This window comes from Podarcis liolepis (assembly GCF_965112155.1).
Source record: "Podarcis liolepis genome assembly, chromosome: 10".
Lineage (NCBI taxonomy): Eukaryota > Metazoa > Chordata > Lepidosauria > Squamata > Lacertidae > Podarcis > Podarcis liolepis.
The window spans coordinates 5,866,535-5,877,935 of NC_139562.1; the positions used below are offsets into that span (position 1 = coordinate 5,866,535).

Here is an 11,401-nt window from a genome sequence, read left to right on the forward strand (position 1 = left end):
AGAAGTGTGCATGCACACGAAAGCTCATACCAGGAACTAACTTAGTTGGTCTTTAAGGTGCTACTGGAAGGAATTTTTTTATTTAAAATAAAAGCAGTAATCAATGTACAGTAGACACTTGGGTTGCGAACGTGATCCATGCAGGATGCACATCCGCAACCTGCATCGGCGCACCTGCGCATGCGTGGGATACAATTCGGCGCTTCTGTGCATGGGCAAAGCACGATTTAGCGCTTCTGCACATGCGTGACCGCCGAAACCCGGAAGTAACCCGTTCCAGTACGCAACCTGAAGCACCTGTAACCCGAGGTATGACTGTACAGTGGTACCTCGGGTTAAGTACCATCACTACTGGGAAAACCATAGCTTTCACTATACAGGCCTTTGTTGGCAAGGTGATGTCTTTGCTTTTTAAGATGCTGTCTAGGTTTGTCATTGCTTTTCTCCCAAGAAGCAGGCGTCTTTTAATTTCATGGCTGCTGTCACCATCTGCAGTGATCATGGAGCCCAAGAAAGGAAAATCTCTCACTGCCTCCATTTCTTCCACTTCTATTTGCCAGGAGGCGATGGGCCCAGTGGCCATGAGCTTAGGTTTTTTTTATGTTGCGCTTCAGACCATATTTTGCGCTCTCCTCTTTCACTCTCATTAAAAGGTTCTTTAATTCCTCCTCGCTTTCTGCCATCCAGGTTGTGTCCATGAAAGGGGGGGGGGGAGGACTGGACCATGTGAAAAACGAACACAATATTTTAGCTGCAGTTCATTCATTTTCAGCTTTGTATTCTTATTAAAAAAGCATGCCTAGACATTCCGTTGTTGCGCCCATAACCTAGGTTTACGGTGCCCTTTAGGCTTCTAGCTTTGCTATCTCGGTTTCTAACACTGGTCAGGGTATACCTCGCCCACACTGCTTCTTGGGCGGCTCAGGCCACCGGTTCCTCCGGTCCAAACTCTCGCCTCTTCCTTTGCAAACTCATCACAGTGGTGTGCCAAGCAGGTATATGTACACTCCCTCCCTCAGGGCATTGTTAAGCACCCGTCAATTATGACAGAGATCTCCTTCCTCTGTGTTGCACCTGAACTCCTAATCCACACTGCTCTGTGCATCCTGTCTCTAGCCATAACCTGCACCTTAATTGTTGTGGGTGTTGTTGTTTTTTGCAACATTAGGCTGCGTGCCCAGAATACATTCAAAGCACACAGCGTCCCCCGAAAGGATCCTAGTAATTGTAGTTTACCCCTGGCAGAGCTATGGTTCCCAGCACCCACACAAACTATGGTTCCTGGGAATCTTTGGGGGGAATTCATGTGGTTTAATGCCTGGTGTGTACACAGTGTGATAGGAATTTTGAGGTCTTAGATATATGGTAATGTTCATAAACGCACTTACATAGTGAAGGAAGGTGAGGACAGGTGACCTCACCTAGGCCCGAAGTCAACCCCCCCCCAAGCAGGCTCAAAGCTTCTCAAAGCTTTTCAAAATCATTTTCTCAGCAGCTAAGCATCAGAAACATTCCGCTTGCTATAACTAAAAAGATGGCAACAAGGTAGAGAACAGAGCCCATTGTCTTCTCAGGCCTTTCTCAGAACCACCTTGCAACTTGCTTTCTCTCCGGGAACCATGCCAAAGCACAAGAATGAAACAACTGGAACACACTGAAACCCCCTCACCCCCTTTCCTGCCAAGAGTCCACAATAGTCCCAAGACAGCTTTCTGTACATGCTCAGAGGAACCTCAACATGGGGCAGGACTCCTGAGGGAGGAGAAAGGGGGAGGGAACTAGAAAGGGGTATATATGCTTGTGCACATGATTGTGAACTCGTGCATGCTTTTTGTGACTTATCACACTTGCTCCTTCTACCAGTTCATGGATGGTAGAAATAAAAGCCTTTTCTCCGAAACTATTCCTTGAGTGTCTGTTGACTCCCACTTCCCTTTCCCAGGTGCAATATTTTTCCCACCCGAGGGCAAAGCCTCATAAGGCTACAATAGATCAGCACAGAAAGGCTGACCTGAAGCCATTTTGATTCCTAAACTGAGCAATGTTTTCTCTGCAAGGTCAAAGTGGAAAAGCCTCCCCATTGTCTTTCCCTTCACGAATCCTGTCTTAAGGGTATGTCTGTGTTTGAATAGGGTGTGAGCCTGTGACCTGGCCCAGGAACTAAGTATTTATCACTACAAAAGACTGGCCGGGCTCCCCAGGCAATCCAATCAAGTAACCTGCCAGACAGGAGATAAACAAGGACAGGAGAAAAACAACATTCAAATTTCTGTTTTAGACCGCCTTTTCTGTGATGTAGGTGTGATGTATCTGAGGGGTGGTATAAGGTTACACCCCTTCTGTGATGTATGTATGATATTACTGGAGGTGGTCTTGATCTACAGGGTGGCAATTTCAAAAGTCTTTATAAGGCCTTGCATGCCATTTTTCTGGGTCCCTCCTCTCACCTGCGGGTGAGGGGAGCACCCTGTTGCAACAGATCAATAAAGATCATGCTTACTGGCTGCTTTGCTTCTCAATATTCTCTGGCTGGCCTCTGTTATTCTCTCCTACCAATAGGGAACCTATGTAAGGACTCTATATGGGCTCTTGGATACCCCATAAGGGAAAAGGGCAGTTTTTGTTTACAACAACAGTCGGTGCCTGGACAGCTTCCAGGAGTCCTAAAGGAATGGAAGCAGGTGTTTTTCACCGGCACTGAAGAGAAATGTCTTGTGTGACCTAGAATCTGCTTGAGTCAGCTGCAAGGAAGTGTGGCAACCAGTGATGACATGGAAAATGCCCTCCAGGGGAACAGCAGCAGGATGCGGCTACAAAGAGGTTGTTTTGGTGGCCTTTCCGGTGGAGCATGTGCCTCTCTCTCTCCTCTTCATGGGAATGGGTGTCCTTGCTTTGTTTTCTCTTGTGACTCACCCCCGTGCCCCTGAGCAACATCCCTAATCCAGGACGCTTTGGGATGTGTGGCTCTTTTATCATCACGAGATCCAGTGCCGCTCCCTGTTCCCTGGCCAACGTGGGCAGCCTTCTTAAGGCAGCCTCGCCACTGAAGTCACAGAACGTGTCCAGAGGAGGGCAACCAAAATGGTCAAAGGCCTGGAAACAATGCCTTATGAGGAACGGCTAAGGGAGCTGGGCATGTTTAGCCTGGAGAAGAGGAGGTTAAGGGGTGATATGATAGCCATGTTCAAATATATAAAAGGATGTCACATAGAGGAGGGAGAAAGGTTGTTTTCTGCTGCTCCAGAGAAGCGGACACGGAGCAATGGATCCAAACTACAAGAAAGAAGATTCCACCTAAACATTAGGAAGAACTTCCTGACAGTAAGAGCTGTTTGACAGTGGAATTTGCTGCCCAGGAGTGTGGTGGAGTCTCCTACTTTGGAGGTCTTTAAGCAGAGGCTTGACAACCATATGTCAGGAGTGCTCTGATGGTGTTTCCTGCTTGGCAGGGGGTTGGACTCGATGGCCCTTGTGGTCTCTTCCAACTCTAGGATTCTATGATTCTAAGTTTGTTTGTGCGTCTCCTTGCAGCATTTTTTGCTTGCTATTCAAAGCAAGTATGTACTCAAGGCAGCAAACCAGTGTCACAGACAGTACATTAAACAAAGTATACAGTACTAGATTTCAGAACTGCAGGTCCGCATAATCAAATATATATTCTATTCTTTACTTGTGCAGCTGACCACACCCACCTTTGTTAATCCTTTGTGGCCAGGCGCATGTGCGAGAGATAGAGTGGCTTGGCTAGTGATTTTGCGGCAGAGGTGAGGTTTACAGTGCAGTTTTAGACGTATCTACTCAGAAGTAAGGGACGTGGGTGGCGCTGTGGGTTAAACCACAGAGCGTAGGACTTGCCGATCAGAAGGTCAGTGGTTCGAATCCCCACGACAGGGTGAGTTCCCGTTGCTTGATCCCTGCTCCTGCCAACCTAGCAGTTCGAAAGCACGTCAAAGTGCAAGTAGATAAATAGGTACCGCTCCAGCGGGAAGGTAAACAGCGTTTCCGTGCGCTGCTCTGGTTCGCCAGAAGCGGCTCAGCCATGCTGGCCACATGACCCGGAAGCTGTACGCCGGCTCCCTCGGCCAATAAAGCGAGATGAGCACCACAACCCCAGAGTCAGTCACAACTGGACCTAATGGTCAGGGGTCCCTTTACCTTTACCTAAACTTCGGAACTCCCAGCCTATTGACATCTTTGGTGTTCCTTTTGTTTGGGCAAGCTGACCCATATACTTACTGTAAGTTTCAACCTGGTTTTAGTTTATTGTTATCCCGGTAACATTATTGACGGCTGTTGAAACCAGAAGTCGGGCATTTAATGTTGCCGGTCTTAGAACCACAGAATTGTAAAGGACACCAAGGGCCATCTAGTCCAACCCCATTCAACGCAGAATTCACAGCTGAGAGGTGGCCATCCTACCTCTGCTTAAATACCTCCAACAAAGGAGAGCCCACTACCTTCTGAGGGCATTCATTCCACTGTCAAACAACTCTTGCCTTCAGAAAGTTCTTCCTAACTTTTATTTAGAATCTCCTTTCTTTGTAATTTGGTTCGGGTCCTACCCTCTGGAGTGGCAGAAAACAAGCTTGCTCCATCTTCCATGTGACAGCCCTTCAGATATTTGTATACACCTAAAAAGTGGTTATAGCTAACAATGTTCTAGCCATACTGGAAGTCATGATTTAGGCCCCAGGAGCCAGGAAGAGATCGTTCATCTATGCACACACCATTTCTCAGTCATTCATTTCCATCATTCTAATGTCATTTCTGCAAAACCACTTTCTTCATTTAAGTTGTTGTTGTTTAGTTGTTTAGTTGTGTCCGACTCTTTGTGACCCCCTGGACCAGAGCACACCAGGCACTCCCGTCTTCCACTGCCTCCCGCAGTTTGGTCACACTCATGCTGGTAGCTTCGAGAACACTGTCCCACCATCTCGTCCTCTGTTGTCCCCTTCTCCTTGTGCCCTCCATCTTTCCCAACATCAGGGTCTTTTCCAGGGAGTCTTCTCTTCTCATGAGGTGGCCAAAGTCTTGGAGCCTCAGCTTCACGATCTGTCCTTCCAGTGAGCACTCAGGGCTGATTTCCTTCAGAATGGAGAGGTTGGATCTTCTTGCAGTCCATGGGACTCTCAAGAGTCTCCTCCAGCACCAGAATTCAAAAGCATCAATTCTTTGGCAATCAACCTTCGAAGAAAATGACTGATTAAAAAAACATGCAACTAAAACGAGAAAGTAGCACAGTAGCTTAATTATGGTTTGTTTCATGGCCCAAAGCCATGGCTTATTGCTGGTTTAAGAACCTTGGCTTGCCTTAACAGTGGCTCAGTCTTTACTTAACCATGGTTTGTTTGACCACCCAACCCCAAACGCTCACCAAACTGGAAAACACACCAAACTTTGGAGAAGCAACCCATGGCTTGTGTAATCATCTGTGGGCAAACTTGTGGTTTGTTAAGCAATCTATTATGAGTGGACCAGGCCAGTGTCGTGCGGCTGCCCCGTAAACAGTGTGTGAACGTGGCGTGGCTCTTCCACTGCAAATGCCGAGTGCAGAAGCACGCTTGGCCCCGGGTCCCGTGATGGTACCTGTCGTAACAGGGGAAAGGCCCTATGATGTCTCCTTTGGGCAAAGATGGGAAACGGGCCCAGAGCGAAGAGGCGCACCAGGAGCTCAACACAAGCCAGGGAGCTCGCTTCATATTTGCACATTTCTATGAGCGTAATTGGGAAGTGTGACAATTAACATATTGTGAAGAGTGTTGAGTCTCCCTCCTGCCAGCTGAGTCTCCAAGCCAAGTGGGACGACTGTGAGGAAATACCAAATGGTGGCAGATAATGAGCGCAGATCCCATCCAACCCCCTTTCGCCCATTCAGGACTTGAAATCTCTCTCTTCGCACCCCTTTCCCTCCAATTTGTGTTTCTGCCAACAATGCCCCCAAATATCACAGCTGATTAGAAATATATTAAAGGATAAGCTAATAGTAATAATAATAATAATAATAATAATTTATTATTTATACCCCACCCATCTGGCTGGATTTCCCCAGCCACTCTGGGCGGCTTCCAACAAAATATTAAAACTACAATAAAAATAAGACTTTTGTAACAGTGTCTAAAGGAAAAGGGCATTAATGGCAGGCATGTCTTCTTAGGGAACTGAAAGTGATGAATTTAAAAAGGAAAAAAAAATGTCAGCCTTGATGTCAACATTACTGTGTAGAAAAAACAGAACCTATTAAATAGTTCCCAATTTGCCACCAACTCCAAACTAGCTGCCTAAGGGTGGCTGCCTCAGTTTCCCTAATGGGAGCCCACGCCACCCCCGTTCTGTCACCCCTTTTAATCTCTCTGATACCTCCTTATCTGACAGCTGCCTTTTCTTTTTCTGCTACCCCACCGTTTCCCAGTTTCCCCTCTCCCGCTTCAGCTTCTGTCTCTAATTCCGGACTTCTTTCTGCCACAGACTCCCCTCGCTCACTAAGCCCTGTTACCTCTTCCCAGTCTTCTCCTTCTCTGACCACTTATGGTCGTCCCACCACCACTCCCCAGGCTCTGAGCCTTCTTCACTTGGTGCTTTCCCCAGCTGGTTCCACCATTCCTCTGCGTCCAACCAGCCCATGATACCTACCTGGAGAGGCGGACGGTTGAACCATAGCTGTCAACCTTCCCTTTTTTTGCAGGAAATCCCCTTATTCCAGCGCCGTTTCCCGCTGCTTCCTGCTGCTATCCCGGATTGTTAGATATCCTGGAGACTGTCCCCGGGACAGGTGAGGCTGCTGATCCCTTATTTTCAAATCTGAAAGTTGACAGCTATGGGTTGAACCCAGGCCCTTCTGCAGGAAAAGCACGTGTCCGGTCACTGAGGTAAGGCCCTTCCCCAAGGGAAGGTGGAGCCCAAAACACAAACATTCTGGATTCACTAATCTAGAATGAAGACCACTATACTTCAGTTTTCACTATTGCTATGCCAGATTGGAATTCCCAAGCCTATGCAGGTCTTCTTGGAAGCAAGGCCCTCCGAGTTTAGTGGGGTTACTCTTAAATGAGCATGCACAGAGTTTTGTTTTCCTTTTCGTAGTCCAACTCAACTACAGTGGTACCTTGGTTCTCAAATGCTTTGGTACTCAAACGCCTTTGTTCTCAAACGAAAACCCGGCAGTAAGTGTTCCAGTTTTTGAACATTTTTCGGAAGCCGAACGTCCAAAGCGGTTGTCGGCTATTGTTTCCTGCACCTGCACCAGTCAGACTTCTGGAACGGATTATGTTTGGCACTTTTGTTTTTGCTATTTATTTTGTGTTTCTGAGGCTTTTTCGGTTAATTTGTTTTTGTGACTGTGTGGAACCCAGTTCAGCTACTGATTTATTGATTGTGTGACTGTGGAAATGGATAAAAGCCCACTGTCCAAACAATGACTATCATCAGTGCAGGTAAGAAAAAAAAAATTATTTTATTTTTGTCATCTGCAATACTGTCTTATTTATTTTATTACACAGTACATTGATTATTGCTTTTATTTTATGGATCAATGGTCTCGTTAGATAGTAAAAATTCATGTTACATTGCCGTTTTAGAGGTTGTTTTTAAAAGTCTGGAACGGATTAATCCGTTTTGCATTACTTTCTATGGGAAAGCACCTCTTGGTTTTGGAACGCTTTGGTTTTGGAACGGATTACGTTTGGGAACCAAGGTACCACTGTACTGTTAAGGAACAATTCCTTTCTGGCTTTAGTGTGTTCAAACACAGCCACGGCAGAAATCTACAGATTTGTTCAGCTGGGGATGGGGAGAAACTTGTTTTCTACAAGCCATAAAACTAAGGGAAAACTGGGGGCGCTTATTTATCTTTTATCTAATAAAAAGCTACCCCTTCAAATTGGTCTGGAACCAAATGGGGCGGCCAGCCACTTAAAAGCGTGGAATGAGTTGGAGGTGAACGGGAAGAAGCACCGATGAGATAAAACAATTCAGCAGATTTAGGAGGCCTCGGGGACTACGGTACATAAAACAGGGGCCAGCAATTTTTTCCAGCAGGGGGCCGGTCCACCGTTCCCCAGACCTTGTCGGGGGCCGGACTATATTTTGAAGAAAAAAGATATGAATGAATTCCTATGCCCCACAAATAACCCAGAGATGCATTTGAAATAAAAGGACACATTCTACTCATGTAAAAACACACCGATTCCCGGACCGTCCGGGGGCCGGATTTAGAAGGCGCTTGAGCCGGATCTGGCCCCCGGACCTTAGTTTGCCTACCCATGACATAAAATGAGTCTGGGGTCCACATGCACAGAAATAAACACATCAACCCCTCAGCTACTGGATCCTTCCCTAGCCTGCATTTTTCTTTTGCCAGCATTCAGCGCTGAGCGTCTGGTACTTCCCAGGGAATCAACAAATGACGGGGAGCGTTCCTCAGCAGATGTTGGAGAGGACTGATAAAACCTTGCAACGTCAGCAGCGGCGTCTTATGAAACCGGCTGAGGTCTGGAAACCAAACAGCTGTTTTTCCTTGACAACTGTGCAAAACCCCCACACTACGCCCCTCCCAACAAACTATCTACCAACATGCAGCCAGGCCAGCTATGGCAGGGACCCCTTCAGATAGCAGACCAGCAAAGTCCCCCACCCACCTCAAGTCCAGATGGCTTTTCCGGGAAAGGCTCGCACTCTCCGTTCCCGGCCAACAGATCAGGCCAGCACTCCCCAACCTGGTGCCCTCCAGAGGCAGATGGGAGTTGCAGTGCAAAACATCTGGAGGCCAGCAGACTGTTTTAGACACCGATTTAAACTACAATAAAAAAGAGGATAGATTTCCATTCTGTCCTGCTTTTATATAGCTGATATACCTCTCCTAAAGGTAATGGTAAAAGGACCCCTGACCATTAGGTCCAGTCGTGGCCGACTCTGGGGTTGCGGCGCTCATCTTGCTTTATTGGCCGAGGGAGCCGGCGTACAGCTTCCAGGTCATGTGGCCAGCATGACTGAGCCGCTTCTGGCGAACCAGAGCAGCACACGGAAACGCCGTTTACCTTCCCGCCGGAGCGATACCTATTTATCTACTTGTACTTTGACGTGCTTTGGAACTGCTAGGTTGGCAGGAGCAGGGACCGAGCAATGGGAGCTCACCCCGTCGCAGGGATTCAAACCGCCGACCTTCTGATCGGCAAGCCCTAAGCTCAGTGGTTTAAACCACAGCGCCACCCACGTCCTACAGGACATTAAAAGCTGCCTTACACCAAGTCTAACCAATAACAACAACAACAACAATATTATTTATACCCCGCCCATCTGGCTGGGTTTCCCCAGCCACTCTGGGCGGCTTCCAACAGAATATTAAAATACAATAGTCTATTAAACATTGAAAGCTTCCCTGAACAGGGCTGCCTTCAGATGTCTTCTAAAAGTCTGGTAGTTGTTTTTCTCTTTGACATCTGGTGGGAGGGCGTTCCACAGGGCAGGTGCCACCACCGAGAAGGCCCTCTGCCTGGTTCCCTGTAACTTGGCTTCTCGCAGGGAGGGAACTGCCAGAAGGCCCTCGGAGCTGGACCTCAGTGTCCGGGTAGAACGATGGGGGTGGAGACGCTCCTTCAGGTATACCAGGCCAAGGCCGTTTAGGGCTTTAAAGGTCAGCACCAACACTTTGAATTGTGTTCGGAAATGTACTGGGAGCCAATGTAAGTCTGGTGTTATATGGTCTCAGCAGCCGCTCCCAGTCACCAGTCTAACTGCCGCATTGTGGATTAGTTGTAGTTTGGAATACTGTGTAAATTTCTGGTCGCCTCACCTCGAAGAGGCTATTGTAGAGTTGGAAAAGGATTGTAGAACTGGAAGGGATCCCCAAGGGTCATCTAGTCCAACCCCCTGAAATGCAGGAATCCCACCCACAGCCATCCTTCAGTGGGCTTGAACCACCAACCTTCTGGTTCATAGCCACATGCACTGATCGATTGCTCCACAGCCATGGGGTTAAAGGGCAAGCAAAGTGATCAAGGGGATAGAACAACATTGGGTGATTATTAGTTTAGAGGAAAGGAGAGCAAGAGGCAACATGATGGAAGTATGTAAAAAATAAGGCAGAGAAAAAGGATAGAGGAAAGTTTTCCTCCCTCTCTCTTGACATCGGAACTTGTGGACAGCCAGTGAAGCAGACTCTTTGGGACAGATCTCGGCACAGCGCATAGTTAAACTGCGGAACTCCCTCCCACAAGGTGGCAGCAATGGCCAGCAACTTGGATGGATTTAAAAGAGAAATACAGTACCGTGTTTTTTGCTCTATAAGACTCATCTTTTCCCTCCTAAAAAGGTGAAATGTGTGTGCGTCTTATGGAGCGAATGCAGGCTGCGCAGCTATCCCAGAAGCCAGAACAGCAAGAGGGATTGCTGCATTCACTGCACAACGATCCCTCTTGCTGTTCTGGCTTCTGGGATTCAGAATATATTTTTTTCTTGTTTTCCTCCTCCAAAAACTAGGTGTGTCTTGTGGTCTGGTGCGTCTTATAGAACGAAAAATACAGTAATTGTTATCAATGGCTGTGCTCTGCCTACACTAGGCAGCAATACTTTTGAATCCCAGCTGCTGCAAACCACAGGAAGGCAGAGTTGCTCTTGAGGTCTGCTAGCCAGGAGGGTTATGTTCTGCTTCCATGGTTGCAGGTGACAATGCTTCTGAATACTGTAAAAAGGTAAAGGTAAAGGGACCCCTGACCATTAGGTCCAGTCGTGGCCAACTCTGGGGTTGCGGCGCTCATCTCGCTTTATTGGCCAAGGAAGCCGGCGTACAGCTTCCAGGTCATGTGGCCAGCATGACTAAGCCACTTCTGGCAAACCAGAGCAGCGCACAGAAACGCCGTTTACCTTCCCGCCGGAGTGGTACCTATTTATCTACTTGCACTTTAATGTGCTTTCGAACTGCTAGGTTGGCAGGAGCAGGGACTGAGCAACAGGAGCTCACCCCGTCGCGGGGATTCGAACCGCCAACCGTCTGATCGGCAAGCCCTAGGCTCTGTGGTTTAACCCACAGCGCCACCTGCGTCCCTTTCTGAATACTGTATTTGGTGCTTTTGGTTTTGCTATTTATTTTGCGCTTTGGTTTTTGAGGCCTTTTCGGTTAATTTGTTTTTGTGACTGTGTGGAACCCAGTTCAGCTACTGATTGATTGATTGTGTGACTGCGGAAATGGATAAAAGCCCCCCATCCAAACAATGACTACCATCAGTGCAGGTAAGGGAAAAAAATAATTTTAATTTTTATCATTTTCAATACTGTATTATTTATTTTAAAGTACAGTACATCACTGCTTTTATTTTATGGATCAATGGTCTCGTTAAAAAGTAAAATTCATCTTAAATTGCTGTTTTAGGGGTTGTTTTTAAAAGTGTGGAAAGGATTAATCTGTTTT

At 47.3% G+C, this 11,401-nt stretch overlaps 1 long non-coding RNA gene across 1 annotated transcript; it reads left to right on the forward strand.

Moving 5' to 3' along the window:
- Positions 1 to 1,560: 1,560 nt before the first annotated feature.
- Positions 1,561 to 2,519, forward strand: LOC310687094. The gene is made up of 2 exons (XR_014516213.1): positions 1,561 to 2,317; positions 2,368 to 2,519. It is a non-coding gene; the product is annotated as an uncharacterized lncRNA (long non-coding RNA).
- The last annotated feature ends 8,882 nt before the right edge of the window (positions 2,520 to 11,401 follow it).